Source organism: Silene latifolia, chromosome 11, assembly GCF_048544455.1.
Source record: "Silene latifolia isolate original U9 population chromosome 11, ASM4854445v1, whole genome shotgun sequence".
In the NCBI taxonomy this organism is placed as follows: domain Eukaryota; kingdom Viridiplantae; phylum Streptophyta; class Magnoliopsida; order Caryophyllales; family Caryophyllaceae; genus Silene; species Silene latifolia.
The window spans coordinates 59,241,227-59,264,727 of NC_133536.1; the positions used below are offsets into that span (position 1 = coordinate 59,241,227).

The 23,501-nt window shown below is 41.3% G+C and overlaps 1 long non-coding RNA gene across 1 annotated transcript; it reads right to left on the reverse strand.

Moving 5' to 3' along the window:
* Positions 1-16,940: 16,940 nt before the first annotated feature.
* LOC141614880 (uncharacterized) lies at positions 16,941-18,497 on the reverse strand. Its single transcript, XR_012529437.1, has 3 exons — positions 18,432-18,497; positions 17,629-17,712; positions 16,941-17,030 (listed from the first exon to the last, which is right to left on the reverse strand). It is a non-coding gene; the product is annotated as an uncharacterized LOC141614880 (long non-coding RNA).
* Positions 18,498-23,501: the final 5,004 nt, after the last annotated feature.

Genomic DNA, 23,501 nt, shown 5'->3' on the forward strand with positions numbered 1-23,501 from the left:
GTGGTGCCATCTTCCAAGCTAAGGAGCCAAAGTCTAGCAACAAGTCTAGACATGTACAACGGAAAGCTCATCTAATCCGGGATTACGTGGAGCAAAAGACAGTAGTGATAGAAAAGATTGCTACAGATGATAACATAGCAGATCCTCTCACTAAAGCATTACGACAAGATAAGCATGAAGGGCACGTTAATTCCATGGGAATTAAACGTGTTCCTAAGTTGTAGTACTCTTTTTATGGATTAGATTCATTCTCGTTTGTACTCTATACGACATCATCGTTTTGATATTATATATATATTTTGTTTTTCATGTGGAATTGTACGACAATTTTGAACACCACAAAGTGAACTGAACAAACATCATATCTTGTTAGTCCTTAATTGCCCACATGAGTGATAACTCGGCAATTATTACGACGCGTTGGTTGATGGTGGGTTCAACAAGCCATAAGTCAACAGGTTGGTGACCAATCACGAGAGGCGATTTATACGGATATTTCGTAGGACACAATTGTGACATCGACGTGGAGTCCTAAATGTTTTATAACATTCGTTGCCGGGTCGTGGATAGGACTTCCATGGTGATCCTAAGAGTCGATTCTTTTGACTATCGATTGTCTCTTGAGACTAAGGCAGATTTTGGGTGACTTTGGTTTCTTTCTCACGGTCATCCGTAACGGGGGGCCAAGTAGATTTTTTCTGGGTCATTTCATCTTTGTGCTTAGATCGGAAGGAGTTCGAGTTGAAGGAAATATTCAGCCTTTATCAGGTACTAGATATTTCTCAGGGCCACTCGAGGAGCTGTAACTGAAATGCATGGCCATGCTCGGATACGGATTCGTTTTATCAGTTAAGTTACTCTCTAGTCGGGGAAACCACTCTAGATACAGATCGATTGTAAAATACGACCTTTGTGGATCCAGATCTGCAAATTGTTTTACATTGAGTGGGAGAAATTTTAAATGAATATGAGAATCGGTTATCGCACATACACTTGTACGGACAAGTGGGAGTTTGTTGGAGCTTGTGTCCTCCAGTTAGTGCGGATAACGTCATTGCACATACACTTGTACGGACAAGTGGGAGCTTGTTGGGGTTAGTGTCCTTAACAGTTAGTGCAAGGACTTATAAACCTCTAAAAGGATCAAAGGGTATACTTTGTATCATTATCAGTTGATCCACGTTTATCAATAACGGTTGGCTTGCTAGATAAGTTTGACGTTATTGTCATACAGATGGCGGTGATCAACTGGTCCCTAAAAGTCACACCTATAGGATACGTTCGAGTGACGTGACGGTATGAAAATACAGTCATGTAGATGCCAAATTTGACTAACCAGTTAGTCTGAATTATTTGACTAATAATTAGTCAAATATGTGATGTTGAGATTTTATATTTAATACGGATTAAATATAATGGGCTAAAGGCGAATTAACCAGTTAATTCGTAAAATTGAATATAAACGTTTTATATTTAATTAAATGTGTATTGAATATAATTATACAATACTGTTTTGTCGGACATGTATTAATAATTCAACTAACCCGTATTATTAGTTGATGCCTTAATTTCCGATAACCGATAACAGTTTATAATTAAACCGCGTCGTATACATTTAGTAAGCTATGGACCGGACCGCAAGTTTAAGTGAAGAGAAAATTAAAAGCCCGCGAGCTCCCTCTCACACGGTTTGGCCGAGAGCCTTTCATAGACAAAAGGAGAGCATCTCCTCTTGTCTAACCTATTTGTTCATTTGCTAAACAAAATTAGGGTTTTGGGAATTGTGCCTCTCAGGACTCGGATCTCACATCCAACACAACTCACAAAACTATCCTCTCAATATTGCAAAGGCAATTAGAGGAATTGATCTAGCACAAGGGCATAACTCGGACTATCTTGGGTGCATCGTTTAGGAGGAGATTTGCTTTAATCTCTCATTGCCTTTTGCACTAGGACCGAAGGTTATTTCTAATCTTTATCGTTTCATTTTGTTAATTTCGTTTATGACCATAAAATACATATGAATTTTGCGTTATAATCCTTAATTCGAAGGGTAGTATACGGATATTAACCTACAAGTGGTATCAGAGCGAGGCCACGTATATTTTTATATGTGTTTTTCATTAAACGATTTTGAAAACGATGAATTTTGTTCAAAAATTGGTCTCATTTTGCCGTTTTTTTTTTTGTCACGGCATTTTTGAAAAAAAAAAAAAAATTTGCTCATTTTTTTTTTTTGTGATTGTTGGAAACCGTGTCTAGTTTACACGGTGTTGATTGCCTTGTTTTAATTTTTGATCTTTGCATATTGTCTATGTAATCGATATTCATCGCTATATGTTAAAGATCGGTTAAAATCATTGCATAAAATTTCGTGTTGCACAAAAATTTTTGTCTCGGCATTTTGTTCTTGAAAACCGTGAGGCTTGTGATGTTCACGGCCTGTTTTTCGATTTTTACATTGATTTGCGTGCCACACAATTTTATTAGATCGTTCGATCTCTTGTTTTAGTGTTGTTCTTAGCGAATTGTTGTTTTAATCGATAATTACAACAAGATGTCAAGAACATGTCAATTGTATTTTTTGTTTTGATCCGGATTAGAATAAATTGCAATTGAGGTTTTACAAATCGTTTTGTTGTTTGATCACTTGTTTGATCACGTTTTAGCCGTGTAAATTTTTTTTTTTTTTGCTTTTAGAACCTCTCGGCATTTCTGCCGGTTTTAAAAAAAAAAAAATTTTTTTTTACCCCTGTACTGTTCACGTGAACGATACGGAAGAAAAATTTTTCTGTTTTTTTCTTTCGGCCTTTTTAATGCATAAAACGGTTTTTTATGCTCTCGCTTGATTAGTGAAACGGTTCACCCACGTAAATGTAAGTTACTTTAAAAATTTAAAGTAACGGATTATATCGAATTAAAATTAAGTTGATGAAGCGGTTTTGTCACATAATTTTAATTATCTTTGGTGGTTTGGATAAATTTAACATAATTACGGAATTATGTCACGAATAAATTTATTTTTAGTTGATGCATTTTGTTTTATCGTTCTTATTTATATTTTGAATGTTTTGAATGACTTTTAATTACGTATTTAATTATTTTGCAAACGGTTGTAACTTAGTGTGGCCTTAGTAGAACGTGTTACCGTAATGATGGAACACGGTCTTGGTTGTATTTTGAGATCTCGTATCTCCATTTTATTTCTTTTAAATTACAGTTTTTATTTAGAATGTAAATAGGTTTATATTTGTAAATTTTAATTTGTAATTCTTGAGAAGACTAAAGATGGAGACCGGATGCTCACTCCCGCTACATGGAAAAGATGGAACATCAAGACAAGCTTTTCGGGTCCAACGGTGGATTCCAAAGTTGTATTTTGTTCTTTTTACTAGGATAGGCCACACTAGGATTTTTTATTTACGTATCGCATTCATTTATTTATTTTTATGTAACGATAGTATGCATCATATTCCGCCTAAAAACCAAACCACCTATTTATTGCATGAAAACTGACACATATAGAGGTCACGAGTTAGTTTTCATTGACATTCGTATGTCACACGATCATGCTAAGCCATCACCTAGATTGTTTCATTCACGCAGACGCTAGTTTTTCGTTCACTTAAAATGAATTATGATTAAGTTGATGGGATCTTCCTCGTATAAACCAAAATTGAGAACGGTCTTTATAGGTCAAACTCCAAGGACTCCCTTCTTCGTCGGTAGGCATACTATGACCCCTTCTACGTCGGGTAAATTGGAACCGATTGACTTATTTTATCTCAACACTATGGTCACTCGTACGATCCTGTGACTATGGTGGACTAATAGATGGGATTTCTGAGTAAATCTATCGACCAAGAGTTCTTAGGAAGAATTAGCTAAACAGTTGGCTTATCAATTTACGAAATTGAGTCTTGGGATCACTTGTATCTTTCTTGAGGGAGATCAATTATGCAAGTGCAAGAGTCTACATGTTTAAAATGAATTTTAAAATAGACTTAAATCACCTCGATGAGTTGCTTATTTCGTTTTGTTTTTCTTTCTTTTTCAGTGTAGATCACGATTTTAAAAGCGCATAACAACAAATGGCTGGTTCAAGTGATAACCCAATGCCAAGTGCCACATTGGACCGTGAGTCCACGGCCGGATCTTCATGAATCGGATGAATCGGTCTACTCGGATCGAAGAATGATGGATCCAACCGGAGGCGGGAGGCGGCATTACGGAATGCTGCCGCTGGCTTGAAAGCTCAAATATCTACTTGAGCCCATGCCGCCACACCAGGTCTCACGGTGGAGCTAACGAGATCGCTACTTATAACGATTTCGTCATGGAAGCGGGTGCGATTAAAAACGTGCTCATTTTTGCAATGGAATCCAATTTGCAGAAACGCTTCATAGCCCAAGGTGCAAACAAGATTTTCACCACGCTCACCAAGGAATTCTCGAAAGCACCGAGAATCGTGACCTATGAGCATACCACTCGCTTCTTTGATGCGAGACTCCAGAAGGGCCAACCGGTTAGCCCACACATTCTCAGCATGATTGAGAATGTCGAGAAACTGGAGACCTTTAACTGTAACATCAGCGAGAATATTGTTATCGACCGTATTCTTCATTCACTCCACGATGGTTATTCGCAATTTAGAGCGAATTACTATATGAATGATCTGAAGAAAACTCCACATGAACTGCACTCCCTTCTCGTACAGACCGAGAAGGACATGAAGTTCAGTGGGAGCATGAAACAGGATGTTCTCGTTGTGTCAAATAAAGGGAAGGGTAAGGGCAAAGCTCGTGCAAACCTAGCGATAGGCAAACCGAAGTTCAAAAGTCGGGTCCAGGTAAGAGTGGGCCTGGTGAGTCGAGCACCTCATCAGGCGCGACAAAGAGCAAAATGGATAACATGGAATGCCATCACTGCCACAAGTCTGGGCATTGGAGGCGTACATGTCCTGTTTATCATGAGGACATAAAAGCGGGTCGCGTTAAACCTGTTGGTATGTCTTCTCCTTCTACTTTTATTCATATGATTGAGATTAACCATGCAAGTTACGGAACTTGGGTACTAGATACTGGTTGTGGTTCTCATCTGTGTAATCATGTGCAGGGCCTCCGAAATCTCGAGCCTCTCGTAAAGGGTGAGGTTGACTGCGTGTTGGGAATGGAGCAAGAGTGGCTGCCATCTCCAAGGGGACATATGTGATCCAGCTTCCTAGCGGATTTGAGTTATCATTATATGATTGCTATTATGTTCCTAGTCTTTCGAAAAACATTATTTCGGTTTCGCACTTGACAAACTTGGTTTTTCATTTGTAATAGAAAATAATGCTTGCATTTTCTCTTTACACAATATGATTTATGGCAAGGCAGTCTCCTTGAACGGAATTTATGTTTTAGATCAGACGACCGAAATATTACACGTAATGAATAAAAAGTCAAAGGTAGGTGATAAAGATCAAACATATCTATGGCACTGCCGTATGGGACACATTAATGAGAAACGCGTAAAACAGCTCATCAAACATGGAGCGATCTCGGCCTTTGATTTTCAATCATTTGGCACGTGTGAATCATGTCTCATCGGTAAGATGACTCGTATTTCCTTCAAAGGTGTTGGAATGCGCGCTGCTGACCTATTAGGGCTCATACACACGGATGTATGTGGTCCTATGTCAATCACCGCACGAGAAGGCTATAGGTATTTCATCACTTTCACGGACGATTTAAGTAGATATGGCTATGTCTATTTAATGAAGCATAAAAGTGAATCCTTTGAGAAATTCAAAGAATACCAGAATAGGGTGCAGAACCTATTGGGTAGAAAGATTAAAACACTACGTTCAGATCGTGGTGGCGAGTATCTTTCTCACGAGTTTGATCATCACCTCAAAGATCGTGGGATTGCCTTACGATTAACTCCACTGGAACACCTCAATTGAATGGTGTGTCCGAACGGAGAAATCGAACCTTACTTGATATGGTTCGATCCATGATGAGTCACACGGTTTTACCTGATTCATTATGGGGTTATGCTCTTTTGTCAGCCGCTCTAATACTTAACCGAAGTCCGTCTAAAGCTGTTGACAAGACTCCATATGAACTATGGAAGGGAACGGTCCCTAACTTGTCCTTTATACGGGTTTGGGGCTGCGAGGCTTATGTCAAGTGGAGACACGAAGATAAGCTCGGCCCGCGATCGGTCAAGACATACTTTATAGGTTATCCTAAAGGATCACGTGGTCATTACTTCTATTCGCCAACCGAACAACGTGTTTTTGTTGCGGCTAGTGCGACATTCTTAGAGAAGGAATTTCTCGAGAATGCAAAGAGTGATAGAACCTTCGACCTGTCGGAGATTCCAGAACCAAGTACCGAGCAATTATTGGAGGAACCTATTCCTTCAATCCCGGCTGCGGTTAACATTCCTGAGGAACCTAGGAGGTCGGGAAGAGTCTCTATTCCTCCGCACAGATACATTGGTATGGTCGAGGAACATGACATAGATGACGTTCTACTCTTAACGAGTAGTGAACCCGCAACCTATAAAGGTGCCATGACTAGTTCTGACTCAAAGCTATGGCTTGAGGCCATGCAATCCGAGATGGACTCTATGTATGAGAACAACGTATGGGATCTTGTTGACTTACCTGCTAAGGTTCGTCCCCTTCAATGCAAATGGCTTTACAAGATAAAGCATTCTGTGGAAGGTCAACAAGATATCTACAAAGCACGACTAGTTGCTAAAGGTTTCACCCAAGTGCCAGGTTTGCACTACGATGAGATTTTTGCACCCGTAGTCATGCTGCGTTCCATTCGGATTATCTTAGCGATTGCCGCTTTTCATGACTATGAAATTTGGCAAATGGACGTGAAAACCGCCTTCTTAAACGGTTTTTTGGAGGAAGAGTTGTACATGGTACAACCCGAAGGTTTCATCGATTCATCACATCCTAAGAAAGTGTGCAAGCTTAAGCGTTCCATTTATGGACTTAAGCAAGCATCAAGGAGTTGGAATCATCGCTTCGACCAAGTGATAAAAGAAAATGGATTTACTCGATCTGTCGAGGAACCATGTCTATATATCAAGTCGAGTGGGAGCAAGATTGTCTTCCTAATATTGTATGTTGACGACATACTCCTGATTGGGAATGACATACCTCTCTTAACTTCGGTAAAAGTATGGTTGAAAAACCATTTCCGGATGAAAGATCCGGGAGAGGCACGAGAGAATTCTAGGCATCCGTATCTATCGAGATAGATCACGACGGATGCTATCTCTCGATCGGGAGTCTTACATAGACAAAGTCCTAGAGAGATTCAGCATGACTAACTCCAAGAAGGGGTTCCTTCCTATGTCTCCAGGGGTGCATTTGAGCAAGTCTCAGGCACCAGAGACACCGGAAGAGAAAGAGCGCATGGCACGGATACCTTATGCCTCGGCAATAGGATCTATCATGTATGCCATGATATGCACACGTCCGGACGTGGCATATGCATTGAGTATGACAAGTCGATTCCAACAAAGCAACCGGGGGAACCACACTGGTTGGCTGTCAAGAACATTCTTAAGTACCTCAGGAGGACTAAAGATTGGGCATTGACTTATGGAGGCGATCAAAAGCTATGCGCAACCGATTCTGCAGATGCTAGCTTCCAAACGGATCGAGATGACTCGAAATCTCGGTCTGGATTCGTTTTTACTCTTAATGGCGCTGCGATCAGTGGAAGAGTTCGAAACAAATCACATTAAAGACAGATTCTACGATCGAGTCCGAGTACTATGCCGCGCGTACGAAGCTACAAAGGAAGCGATATGGATGCGTCAATTCTTACATGGGCTCTCTGTAGTGCCTAGTTCGAATGACCCGATCACCATCTATTGCGACAATAGTGGTGCCATCTTCCAAGCTAAGGAGCCAAAGTCTAGCAACAAGTCTAGACATGTACAACGGAAAGCTCATCTAATCCGGGATTACGTGGAGCAAAAGACAGTAGTGATAGAAAAGATTGCTACAGATGATAACATAGCAGATCCTCTCACTAAAGCATTACGACAAGATAAGCATGAAGGGCACGTTAATTCCATGGGAATTAAACGTGTTCCTAAGTTGTAGTACTCTTTTTATGGATTAGATTCATTCTCGTTTGTACTCTATACGACATCATCGTTTTGATATTATATATATATTTTGTTTTTCATGTGGAATTGTACGACAATTTTGAACACCACAAAGTGAACTGAACAAACATCATATCTTGTTAGTCCTTAATTGCCCACATGAGCTGATAACTCTGGCAATTATTCTGTGACGTTGGTTGATGGTGGGTTCAACAAGCCATAAGTCAACAGGTTGACTGACCAATCACAGAGGCGATTTATACGGATATTTCGTAGGACACAATTGTGACATCGACGTGGAGTCCTAAATGTTTTATAACATTCGTTGCCCGGTCGTGGATAGGACTTCCATGGTGATCCTAAGAGTCGATTCTTTTGACTATCGACTGTCTCTTGAGACTAAGGCAGATTTTGGGTGACTTTGGTTTCTTTCTCACGGTCATCCGTAACAGGGGGCCAAGTAGATTTTTTCTGGGTCATTTCATGCTGTGCTTAGATCGGAAGGAGTTCGAGTTGAAGGAAATATTCAGCCTTTATCAGGTACTAGATATTTCTCAGGGCCACTCGAGGAGCTGTAACTGAAATGCATGGCCATGCTCGGATACGGATTCGTTTTATCAGTTAAGTTACTCTCTAGTCGGGGAAACCACTCTAGATACAGATCGATTGTAAAATACGACCTTTGTGGATCCAGATCTGCAAATTGTTTTACATTGAGTGGGAGAAATTTTAAATGAATATGAGAATCGGTTATCGCACATACACTTGTACGGACAAGTGGGAGTTTGTTGGAGCTTGTGTCCTCCAGTTAGTGCGGATAACGTCATTGCACATACACTTGTACGGACAAGTGGGAGCTTGTTGGGGTTAGTGTCCTTAACAGTTAGTGCAAGGACTTATAAACCTCTAAAAGGATCAAAGGGTATACTTTGTATCATTATCAGTTGATCCACGTTTATCAATAACGGTTGGCTTGCTAGATAAGTTTGACGTTATTGTCATACAGATGGCGGTGATCAACTGGTCCCTAAAAGTCACACCTATAGGATACGTTCGAGTGACGTGACGGTATGAAAATACAGTCATGTAGATGCCAAATTTGACTAACCAGTTAGTCTGAATTATTTGACTAATAATTAGTCAAATATGTGATGTTGAGATTTTATATTTAATACGGATTAAATATAATGGGCTAAAGGCGAATTAACCAGTTAATTCGTAAAATTGAATATAAACGTTTTATATTTAATTAAATGTGTATTGAATATAATTATACAATACTGTTTTGTCGGACATGTATTAATAATTCAACTAACCCGTATTATTAGTTGATGCCTTAATTTCCGATAACCGATAACAGTTTATAATTAAACCGCGTCGTATACATTTAGTAAGCTATGGACCGGACCGCAAGTTTAAGTGAAGAGAAAATTAAAAGCCCGCGAGCTCCCTCTCACACGGTTTGGCCGAGAGCCTTTCATAGACAAAAGGAGAGCATCTCCTCTTGTCTAACCTATTTGTTCATTTGCTAAACAAAATTAGGGTTTTGGGAATTGTGCCTCTCAGGACTCGGATCTCACATCCAACACAACTCACAAAACTATCCTCTCAATATTGCAAAGGCAATTAGAGGAATTGATCTAGCACAAGGGCATAACTCGGACTATCTTGGGTGCATCGTTTAGGAGGAGATTTGCTTTAATCTCTCATTGCCTTTTGCACTAGGACCGAAGGTTATTTCTAATCTTTATCGTTTCATTTTGTTAATTTCGTTTATGACCATAAAATACACGCCTTTCTAGGACGTCGTAATGACGATTTTCAAACCCGGTTTTTATAACCATTTCAACACGCCTTCTTAGGCCGTCGTAATGAGGATTTTCAAACTCGTTTTTTTTAAAACCATTTCAAAACACCTTTTTATGCCGTTATAATCACCGCGTCTAGACACGGATTTTAACCTGTTTCGTGCCGACAATGGCTCTTTCAAAACCCGAGAGAAGCACACACCCTTTTCTCGAGACACTTTCGAGATCCCGAGGACCATACACCGTCCTCGAGACCTTTTCAAACAATTCAAACTCGATTTCCAAAACATACAATTTTGAATTTCAAAAACCGTCTTGGGAAACAGTACTTCGTTTTCCGAGCCGACTCAAACTCAAACCGTCTTTTGCAAACAAACTTAAGACAACCCTTTCAACTGACCGACTTGCTGAGATCTCTATCTTCGGAAGCCGTCCATAAAGCGACAAACGAATCTTTTTGGAAATTTCTATTTCCGAAAACTTCAGTCCACCATTCCAATTCCACCTCGTGTCTATCGAGTCGAAGCAAACGTACTTATGGGTCTTTACTTATGAGTCGTCTCACCATGAGACTCGTCCAACGGCGTCACGCCACTACGTTGGACGCGAGTCAAAATCCGGTCAACACCGTCACGTTATAAATCGAGTCAGCACCGAGGTATCACACACGGTCACCCTCGTCTTGTTGAGTCTGATCTTTGTTCCGTCCTTTGCGTTGTCTGCGAACCATGTCGTCTTGAGTTGTAATGTGAGCCGTTTTTCTGCCTCAGAACAATGGCCCTGTCTTCAGCTTCGTCCAACAACAACGACAACAGAGATGTCACAACTGCTCTTAAGGTCACTCTGGACTGTGTCGAGACCCGTATCGACACCCTGGAACACAAAGAAACTGGAGAGCACAACGCTCCACCCTTGACTGAAACTGAGAAGAGGCTCAAGCTCTTGGAAGAAAAACTCCCAGCTCAAGGTAACAACATCCACCTCGAGAACAATCGAATATTTGAACCCGTCGGGGATCAACTACCCGACAACTTTACCTTGACCGATGTGCCCAAATTCAAGGGAGTGGAGGACCCACTCAATCACATCCGAGCCTTCAAAGACTACATGGCATAAAGGGGGTCAAACAGGAACTTTTCACCCGGATCTTTCCATCATCCTTGGAACCGATCCCTCGCCAATGGTACTACTCACTTGGCCCGAAGAACCTCACTACCTAGGATGAGGTTGCAGTTGAATTTGCTAAGCAATATGCCGGCAATGTCGAGATTCAAGCCAATACCCATACTCTTGTGGTCCTAACCCAAAATGATAAGGAGGGATTCACCAAATTCTTAACCCGTTGGAGGAGTGTAAGAACTTAGTTGGTCAGCAAGCCGAGTGAGTCAACTTCGGTGGAAAAATTTGTCAATAATATCCGCCCGGTATATGCCAACTTATTGAGGTACCAAAACATCAAGACGTTCCAGGATCTGCAAATCCTTGGGACACGCATTGAAGACGACCTCCGAAAGGGTGTCCTAGCCAAGACCACCGGTAGAGGCTATCAGGGATCCAAATCAACCGGATCTCGCCCTTATGGTCAGACGAACAAGATTGACGAGGTCAACCTCCTCAAGCCAACCGCCAAGATAGTCGAACGCCCTCAAAGAGTGTTCACCAACATAAGGTCAACTTATGCAAGCACCCTGAAAGGGCTTATGGACCAAGGGAAGTTACAACCGATCGGACCCACCCCGGATCCGTCTGATGCTAAGAAATCCTGCTTCTGGAACCCTAATGCCTACTGTTAGTACCATCAAGGGAAAGGTCATGACACGGAAACCTGCTTCAAGCTCAAGCACGTCATTCAGGACATGATCGAGAAAGGGGAATTGCCTTTGCCTCCATCGACAAAACCAAACAACAAGACAATCCCTTTGGGAATCCATGCTATCTCCGATGACGGGCCAACCTTGGACTGCTCACACCTCATCTTACCAATTGATGACGAGGTGAATGCCCTGGAGAAGGATGCCTCAGACGGGGTATTTTTGTTCAGTGCCACAACTATGCTTGCCATGTTCCAACAGGTTGAGGAAGCTATAGCCAGTCTCTCCGAAAGGATTACCCGACTTGACGACGCCTACCGACGACTGATTTTCAATCGTTCAACACCACGCCCGAGGGAGGGTCCCCCAAGTACCGAAAGTTACCCTCACCAAGATGGATTGCTCCCGCGACCATTCTGGCATGCACCTCACAATAATCACCCTTACAAAAATTACCCTCACAAAAATCTCCCTCACAAAAACTGCCCACCGAGGAATATCCCTCCGAGATACCCTCGAGATCCCGAAATCAATGGTATCTGGAGAGATGATGCTGATGATATCTATATAGTCCCAGGGAAAGAGAAATGGGCAAAAGAGATCGGTCATCTTACCCGGTCCGGACGCCCTTATCAAAACCCGAACAATTCAACGGTCTCCCCATCTTTGAATGACCAAACTGTCCCAGACGTGGACACTCAACCGAAGGCTCCCGAGAATTCGATCCTCAAACAGCTGCAGAAAGCGAAAGCCAAAATCTCGATTTGGCAACTGATCGCCACATCCTTCGAGCATCGGCAAGCTCTACTACAAGCCTTGGGAAAACTGACTGTGCCCTCTACCTTCTCCCCTGAAGAAGTAGTAGCACACATGACAAGTGATGTCCCCAACCTGAACAACCCGGTCACCTTCTCTGATGAAGATATCCCTCCCTTCGGAGCCAACCATAACCTGGCCCTATACATCACCGTGCAGTGCCTAAAAAAGAATGTGCCTATGGTTCTTGTGGATGACGGATCCGCGGTAAATGTCATTCCCCTCAAAACAGCTCATAAATTGGGTATCAAGGAAGCTGATTTGGTCCTAACCAATCAGGGAGTACGTGCTTATGACGGCACTCGTCGTAAGGTCGGGGGGCTCATCACTCTAACCGTCGCAGTCGCACCACTGGAACGGCAAACCAGTTTCCAGGTAGTCGACATCGATGCCTCCTTCAACATGCTTCTAGGACGTCCCTGGATCCACGTCGTCAAGGAGGTTACCTCAACCCTTCATCAGAAAATCAGGGTCCCTTTCAACGGGAAGACGATCACAATTCCCGCTTGCCCGATCAAGGCCGTCATGAAAAAGGGAATATCCTCCCAAGCCATCGAGGAGGACGACAATGAGATGTGAGGATTCCAAGCTGTGAATGCCCTAACTGACGAAATAACACCCTCTAATTGTGACCCGTTTGCCAACCTCACAATCAACCGCATCCTCATGCGCCAGGGTTATTTCCCAGGTTTACCCCTTAATCCGTTAAAGAGCGCCTTACCTCCCTTGAAACAGGCTAAGGTCCCCAACATCCCCTTCGGACTGGGCTATGAACCTACCGATGAAGATATCCAGGAGATGAACCTCCTAGTTCGGAAGCGCAAGAAGCGCGGAATTATCCTCGGTCCCTATCATCTGACCCTCAATGGATACTTTGTCCCCGAGGGAGAGTCCGAGCTCTATCATGGCTTTCCGAAGCTGATATATGACTCTGTGGCCAAGGCCAGGTACCCGAGTTTAAAAGTCTTCCAGGACTGCTACTTCATCCCCAACAACACCGAGGCTGCATCAACCGAGTCTAAATCGTCCCCATGCCTAGATGGATAAGTTGTCACTCTACTCTTTGGAGAGGATAACATCAAGCACCTCGACTAGGAGGACATCATCAACATTGCTCTGAGGGATAATCAGTTTGACCCCACCGCCTTAATCTCTGATACTGACCCAGAGAAAGCCACACAAGGCTGGAGGAAAATGTCAAGTGGACCTATCGCCAAGGCTGCATTCTCAAGATCACAACTGCAGAAGGCCCTATGTTCAAAGAGGGAAGTGAAGAAGAATCTGAGTCTGAGTCGGAGTCAGAGTCTGTCTTAGCTATTAAAACTCTTGATGTCCCAGTCAAGGTCACCTTCCCGCTGTTTTATCACAAACTTGTGGCTGCTTCAGAGGCTGAGTCAACTAGGGTCGTCCCCACTCCCATGGAAGGTGAAAACCTAGAGCCTGTTCCAGAGGCCACCTCCTCTTCCGTGTCGCCTCTGACCGACCATGAGATGTCTGTCTTGTTCGAGCTTTTCGCTCGTGTCAACTTAATGAACGCTAAGTTTGCTTATGACTCGTCTCAATTTAACTGCAATGCATTTATGAATGACTATGAGGAATTTGACTTGAGTGACTACCCACCTCACTTAGCCAAAGAACTTGACAAACGGGAAACCAGGACCCCCATCAATGTGGAGACCGAACCTATTAACGTAGGAACCGACAACACACCTCAAGAACTTAGGATAGGGACAACCATTGACCCCTCGGAAAGACAACAGTTCATTGACCTCCTACACGAATACAACACTACAAAAAGAATTAAAACAGGCGACTGATTTTGGCGACTGAAATCAGTCGCCAAAATCAATTTGGCGACTGAATTCAGTCGCCAAAAGTCAGTCGCGGACCTTAGTCGCCTTTTCTAGCTTTGGCGACTAAAGTCGGTCGCCAAATTTGGCGACTTCCAAATAAGTCGCCAAATGCCAAAAATGGCGACTGATAGGGTAGTCGCCAAATTGGCGACTGATTAAAAGGTAGTCGCCAAATTGGCGACTGAATAGCAGTCGCCAAATGCCATTTTAGTCGCCTTTTTTGGGTGACGTAGCCAGTTTGGCTGAGCCAATTTGGCGACTGATTTGTGATTTGGCGACTGCTATTCAGTCGCCAAATTGGCGACTACCTTCAATCAGTCGCCAAATTGGCGACTGACTTGCAGTCGCCAAATCACAAATCAGTCGCCAAAGCTACTGTAAGTTTTGGTGGTTTTTTTCGTTTTCATTGCTAGCCAAATATTTACAACCTGCATACAAACCGATGTTCCACAACACCATACATCCCAAATTTCAACACACACAACACCATACATTTCAACCCAACACCTCCCAATTTCTCAAACTTCATTTCATATATTGAAAATGAAAGTTTTACAAGCTAAGCTATTCTAAATGTTCAAGTCTAAAGTGTTCAAGTTTTACTAGCTTACATGCTAAAATCATCTTACTTGGAAGCCAACACCGGCTCCACTCCCCCAATTTGGACCATGCGGATCATTTGGATCGTAGTTGGGTCCAGGTCCGGGGTTACAACCTTGCCACCAAGTCTCAAACATTGCCATTCTTTCCTTCATTTGGCGCAATTCTTCATCACGTTTGGCATCACGTTCATCACGCTCTCTTATTTGACCTTGAAGTTGACTAATAATTCCCGGTTGATACGTGTTGCTGGGAATTGTTGAAGTCGATCTCCTACGCGTTTTCTCATAGAAAGCCGGTGTTGAACTTCCGGTACCATACACGTGCCCTTTCTTGAAGCCATCCACCAACTTATACCATATGTCATTATCCAGGAGTTTCGGATTGGCGGCTTTTTCTTGTTCAAATGCTTCCTACAATATTAAACAAATGGTTGTAAGTTAATATGGTAACCACCTTATATACGACATTTTAAAAGAGAATAAATTAACAAAAATTAAGTGTTACGGAAACTTACATATAATTGCTTGTCTTTTGGCTTAGTCCAAGTTCTAACCCATTTGTGGTCAACCCTGGAATGCGTGTCCGAGAAAAGCTTGATTTTAATACCGCACAATCGGTTGTGACTTCTTCTTTCCTCTCTGAATGAAAAATAAAACATACATGTTAGAAAATCAACAAAAAATCTAACATAAAATAAACATGTTACATTGAAAACAAAAAAAAAGTGTGAAGTAATAGACAAACTTACCCCCAACATACGATTCCACAACGATCGTGAACCCGCGTAATGAGTAGGCTCGTTCACGGCGTCTTCCTTTCCTCCTCTTTTGTTGAGGGATGCTTGCTTAGACTTCTTCTCGAAAAGCTTCGGTTTTGGTATGCTTTATTAAGCCTTCATACTTGTCACCCGCAATTACACATATGAAATCATAACTAATAAATTCTTGATATTATTTATAATATAAGAGAGTATATACTAATTAATACAAATAACAAAACAAGTTAATTAAATACCTTTCATGTGGTCTGGTTCCTTTGGGCGCCTAACTACCTTCCAAATCACGTCCCGATATCGTCGAGTACCGACGTCATTGTACCTGATACGGACATTCTGTTCTTGAGACGGTGACCAAGCAAATGCTTGCTACAAAAAAAAAGCGACAAAATTTCATATTAGTATTTATAAAAGTATAACCTTGGTTATTAAAACAAAGAATTACGGAAAATATATACCCGAAAGTTATTGAACCACGCCTCTCTTTGTGCATGAGAAGCTTGTGTCCACGACGTAGGAATTGGACCCACGAAATTATCATACATCCTTCAGGACATGCATCAATCTTTTCATGCGTTAATTGAAGACCTTTAACTATTTTTTTGGTAGTATAGAAACTTCGGGTCATGATATTATCATCGGGGAAAGATTCCTCAAGTAACGAGGCAATGCCATCAACAGCAACAAATGGCATATTGAACTCACACTTCAAGGTAATTAGCCTAGAAGCGGCTTGTAACAATGTCATTCTGCTTCCTTCATACAAGGGTTTTTCTGAGGCTTTTAACATGTCAAGAAAGGCTTTTGCTTGTGGGTGTGGCGGTTGTTCTTCAGAAATAGTTGTATGGTCATCACTATTAATAATAGTGGAATCCATAGCATCAACAACCATCTCTCTATATGGGTTCTCATCATTTTGTATTTGTTGGGTGTGAGTTTGTTCATGAATTGGAGAATATGCTTCTCCATGTGAAATCCAATTGTAATAATTTGGTTTAAACCCGTTTATAATGAGATGTTCTTCTACTACAATGTCAAGCTGGTATTTCAGGTTTTTGCATTTGGCACAAGGGCACCTAAGTTTTTTGTCTACCAAGTCATATTCATCTTGTTGTTTAGCAAATTCAATAAACTCGCTAACACCCTTTATAAATCTAGCGGTAGGACGTCTTTTCTTATTGGAATGGTCTAATCTTCCTTCATACATCCATGAACGTTCCAATCTCTTCATTTTAATCTAAAGAAGACCCCAAAGTAATTTAAACATTTTTAAAAAATAACAATAATATTACATACAAAATTTAAACATTATACTCCACATTATACAATAAACATATGAAAACAATATATAAATATTGTCAATAAGTAATCCATCTTCGAATGGGGTCCTTATCACTCCAACCTAAACCCGTCAATGTACGTTTCAAGTCACTAGCAAACACACTTGTAATTTATTAATGAGGAAAAAATTGGCAAAGACAATTCCCTTGATTCTCCAAATACACATATACATGTATTCGGAGAACATTAAAGGGATCGCCACCAAACTCATTCCTCATTAATAAATCACAAGTACTTGTTTACTACCTAAATGACTTGAAACGTACAAAGACAGTCCCAAAATGGGGACTATTCAAGAATTACTCCTAATGAGTAATTCTTGAACGGGTACTAAGTCAACATCAAATCAAACAACAACACAATCAAGTACTAAATTAATTAAGTCAATCAATAGCCCAATTCAACCACATAGTAAAGGCTTCTATCCTAAAGTCCGTAACATAATTTGAACTAAAATTAGTAAATTTAAAAAGTAACTAGTAAGAGGAGGTTACCTAATCAAGTAAAAGCAAAAATGAAAAGAAAACAAGAAGCAACAGCTACCGCGTACGGTGGTGCCTAGCAGCGCGGTGACAACCCTGAAAAGAGAAAAGAAAAACAAAAATAACAAGGTTATTCTACCTCAATTCATCAATAACATGAATTATCAAACTAAATTTATCAAAATCAAGTCCTAAAGAAGGTTCTACTTAGCTAATAGATAATTTCTCTTAATCCAAAAGACGGTTCCACTTAGCTATTTCCATTAATGCAAAAGACGGTTTCACTTAGCTTAATATTAATAATAATAAGGCGGTTTAATTAGTAATAATAATAATAATAATAATAATAATAATAACAATAATAATAATAATACTAATACTAATAATAATAATAATACTAATACTAATAATAATAACAATAATAATAATAATACTAATACTAATAATAATACTAATACTAATACTAATAATAATACTAATACTAATACTAATAATAATAATAATGAGACGGACCACCGCCACCCTTCCTCCACCGCCACCCTTCCCCCACCGCCACCCACGGACCACCGCCACCCTTCCCCCACCGCCACCCACGGCCGACCAAACCCCCACCCATAACCCTAAACCTAAACACAAACCCCCTTAATCATTCCCTTTTAATTCAAACACAAATTAAACTAAATCTAACTACAAATTAATCTAACATACTAACTACAAATAAATCTAACAAACTAACCACAAATTAATCAAACTAACTACAAATTAATCTAACAAATTAAACTAATTAAACTGAAATTAAACAAAAAAAAACTAACCTAATTAAAGAGAGTGATGGAGGCAATGAGAACGGTGGTCACGGTGGTGGAAGTGGTGGAAGTGGTTGTTGTCGTCGCCTGTTTCGCCCGCTACTTTCCTCTCTTCTTCTTTTTTTTTTGTTTCGAAAGAGTAAAGCAGGAGAGAGGAGTTCCGTTTTTCTATAAAAAAATTTGGCGACTGAAAAGCCATTTGGCGACTGAAATTCAGTCGCCAATTTGGCGACTACTTTTAAATCAGTCGCCAAATTTGATTATCGGTCGCCAAATTAGATTCCCCTTTTTAAAAAAAGCAGTCGCCAAATTGGCGACTGAATTCAGTCGCTAATTTGTTAATCAGTCGCCAATTTGGCGACTACCAATTTCAGTCGCCAAATTTCGGTCGCCTGTTTTAGTTTTTCTTGTAGTGCAAGGACGTATTTGCCTGGTCCTACAGAGATATGCCTGGGATTGACAGGGAAATTGCAGAGCATCGGATACCCATTAAGCCCGGGGCTAAACCCGTGAAGCAAAAGCTGCGCCTAATGCGCCCATAATGGGCCCTGAAAATCAAAGAAAAAGTAGATAAACAATTCAAGGCTGGTTTCATCAAGGTGTCTGAGTATTCTGACTGGGTGGCCAACATTGTTCCAGTACCAAAGAAAGACAGGAGAATTCGGGTTTGTGTCGACTTCAGGGATCTGAACAAGGCGAGTCCAAAGTACGACTTCCCTTTGCCACATGTTGACATCCTGGTGGACAATACCGCCGAGCACGCCCTCTTATCATTCATGGACGGGTATGCTGGGTACAACCAGATCAAAATAGCTGAGGAAGACATGCACAAGACTGCATTCACTATGCAGTGGGGTACATATTGCTACACGGTCATGCCTTTCGGTCTCATCAATGCCGGAGCTACCTATCAAAGAACTGCTACCACTCTCCTACATGATATGATGCACAAGGAGGTAGAGGTATATGTAGATGATATGATCGTCAAATCAAAAGAACGGGACAGCCACATCAACGCCCTCCGTAAATTCTTCGCCCGTCTGCGGAAATATAATATGAGACTAAATCCTCATAAATGTACATTCGGAGTCACCTCCGGAAAACTCTTGGGACATGTCGTCAGTAAAACGAGCATTGAGATTTATCTAACAAAAATCAAAGCCCTTCAGAAAATGCCTCGGACTAAGAACGAGAAGGAGATTCAGGAATTTCTCGGTCAGGTTCAATACATCAGCCGCTTCATAGCTAAGCTCACCATGATTTCTGAACCATTCTTCAAGAAACTTCGCGCCTCCGATCACACCGATTGGGACGACGACTATCAAAGAGTCTTCGACAGGATAAAGGAAATCCTATCCAAACCTCTTATCCTCATGCCACCGCAACAAGGGATTCTCTTATCCATGTACCTGACTGTCACCGACACAGCCATGGGAGCTATACTAGCACAAACATTCGATGGTGAAGAACGAGCCATCTACTACATCAGCAAAAAGTTCATCGAGTATGAGACGAGGTACACCCAACTGAAAAAGACATGCCTTGCCCTAGTATGGTCAACAAAGAAGCTGCGGCACTACATGCTCAGCTACACGGTTCACATCTACTCCAAGATGGACTCGGTCAAATACATTCGAAAAACCCGTACTAAACGGAAGGCTGTCTAGGTGGACACTCATGCTGTCCGAATTTGATCTCAAGTTTGTACCCCTCAAGAATTAGTAAGCTTTCTTAAGAATAAATCTTCATGTTTTGCTCGGTCTCATTTTGATATGACTGGTATAGATGCAATATCATTACACATAAACTAAATATTGACGAATCTTATAAGCCTGTGCAACAAAAAAGAAGAAAGTTTGCCTCTGAATGTAATGCTATTATTAATGAAGAAGTGGACAAACTACTGGACATGGGGATGATAAGAGAAGTCATGTATCCTGACTAGCTAGCCAATGTGGTAGTAGTACAGAAAAAGAATGGTAAATGGAGAGTTTGTGTAGACTACACAGACCTCAACAAGGCCTGCCCAAAAGACCCATTTCCACTCCCTCACATAGACGCAATGGTAGATGCTACAGCAGGACACGAACTCCTAACATTTATGGATGCCTCAAGTGGATTCAACCAAATCAAGATTCACCCATCTGACCAGGAACACACTGCATTCATCACGGAAAGAGGCATATACTGCTACACAACAATGCCCTTTGGCCTGAAGAATGCAGGGGCAACATACCAACGCCTGATCAATATGATGTTCAAAGATCAAATAGGGGATATAATGGAAGTCTATATCGATGACATGGTGATCAAATAAAAAAAGGCTGAAGATCACGCCAGGGACCTCGAAACAGCTTTCAAAATACTGGAAAAATTCAACATGAAGCTCAATCCTTCCAAATGCCATTTTGGAGTTTCTTTAGGCAAATTTCTGGGATACATGGTAACCAAAAGAGGAATAGAAGCCAGCCCAGAACAAATAAAAGCTATACTGGAACTAGAATCTCCAAAGTCAGTCAAAGACATTCAAAAGCTAACAGGACGAGTTGCAGCCCTGAACAGATTAATATTCAGATCATCAGAAAGATGAAGGTCTTTCTATGACCTCCTCAGGAAAAACAAATCGTTCAAATGGTTGCCTGAACATGAAGCAGCCTTCCAAGATCTCAAAGCATACCTAACTACACCTCCACTACTTGCCAAACCAGACAAAGTAGAACCCCCTGACGGTCTACCTATCTGTCACGGAAACAACAGTAAGTGGAGTCCTGACCAAGGAGATTGATGGCCAACAACATCCAGTCTATTATATAAGTAAGAGTCTCCTAGATGCAGAAACAAGGTATGGTCTACTTGAAAAGTACGTACTTGCATTAGTCATGTCTTGCACCAAACTTAGACCTTACTTTGAAAGTCACCCAATCATTGTCAGAACCAACCTGTCTATCAAATCTGTCCTGAGAAAGCCTGAGCTATCAGGCAGAATGGCAAAATGGTCAGTACAAATTAGCACCTATGACATAACCTTTGAACCTAGGACATCAATTAAGTCTTAGGCATTAGCAGACTTCGTGGCTGAATTCAGTCCTACCCTAGAACCAGACCTCATAAAAGAGGTCAACCACCTAGACACCCATAAATCAGGCCAGGAATGGACCCTACACGTAGATGGAGCAACAAATATGAAAGGGAATGGCCTAGGACTAGTATTGAAATCACCACAGGGAGACCTAATTGCACAGGCCATTAGTTGCGAATTCAAGGCTACAAATAATGAACTCGAGTACGAAGCCCTAATAGTTGGACTTAAGGTATGTATAGAACTTGGTGTGACAAACCTCAAAGTAAAGACTGACTCTCTCTTAATTTCAAATCAAGTCAAAGGAATATATGCAACAAATGATTCAAAAATGGTACTCTATTTAGAATATGTCAAAAATCTTTGCAAAAAATTTAATTCCTTTGACATTGACCAAATACCAAGGGACCTAAACACTCAGGCTGACGCCCTAGCCAGCTTGGGATCAAACTTCAGCCCTGCAGTGTTTGATAAAATACCCATTGTCCACCTGAAAGAACCAACCATAGAAAAGCCTGACCAAACTTGTCCTATCCATGAGAACACAACCTCTTGGACAAAACCATACTATGATTGGTTCTTACAGGGGATACTCCCTAATGATAAAAACGAAGCAAGGGCCCTAAGAATCAAAGCCTCTACCTATACCATTATCAATAACACGTTGTTTATAAAGTCACAGGCTGGACCTTACCTGCGTTGCCTGGAACCCCATGAAGCTAAACAGGTTATAGAGGATATACACGATGGATACTGTGGAAATCACAAAGGCGGCAGAAGCCTGGCCAGTAAAGTTCTCAGGACAGGTTACTTTTGGCCAACCCTGAGAACTGACTGCATAGCCTACAGCTCTAAATGTGAAGCCTGTCAAATTCACTCCCCTTATATCCACCAACCATCAGAGCTACTACACTCCATCTCAGCCCCCTGGCCATTCATGAAATGGGGCATGGATATAGTGGGCAAATTACACCAAGCACCTGGACAGAAAGTTTTCATGCTGGCAATGACTGATTACTTTTCCAAATGGATATAGGCAGATTCATACAGGCAAGTCAAAGAGAAAGATGTCATATCATTCATCAAACGTAACATCATATGTAGATATGGGATACTTTCAGAAATAGTCTGTGACAATGGTACACAATTTGTGGGAAAGATGACAGCAAATTTCTGTGCACAATGGAATATTAACCTGGTCACATCCACACCAGGCTACCCAAAAGCCAACGGTCAGGCAGAATCCAGTAACAAAGTAGTAATTAACTACCTGAAGAAGAAGTTAAAGAGGAGAACAGGCAGATGGGCTGAAGAGCTCCCCTTAGTCCTATGGGCTGACAGAACTACACCTAAAACAGCCATAGGTCAAACCCCCTACTCCCTGGTCTATGGCTGTGAAGCAGTAATCCCAGCAGAAATCCATGTACCAACAACCAGAAGCAGCCTGAATACCATAGAGGAGAACATACCACTATTATAAGATAGCCTGATCCTAACTGAAGAACTGAGAGATGCAGCCAAGGTCAGGATAGCCTCCTACCAACAAACAGTAGCTAGAAGTTACAATAAGAATGTCAACATCAGGGTGTTCAAGGAAGGAGACCTAGTCTTAAGAAAAGTCTTCCCTAACACCAGAGAGAAAAATGCAGGTATGCTAGCTCCCACATGGGAAGGGCCATACCTAATTGATTCAATAGTATAACAAGGAGCTTACAGGCTGCAAACTTTGGACGGAGAAATGATCCCCATATCCTGGAACATTTCCCACCTAAAGTTATTTCATGTCTAAACCAGAAACAGGTAAAACTATCAACTCCTTATATGTTTAACTAGAATTTTATAGCAAATCCTCTACAAAATATGTCTTCCTGCTATTTGCTAATTTGCCTGAATGCATTCCTATTATTTTTTAACCCTGCCTAGTCTGCCTATTTAAATCCTATTATATTGAATCCTGAAAACTTGTTTTACGCCTTCTTTTCACTAGTTACATAATGCAC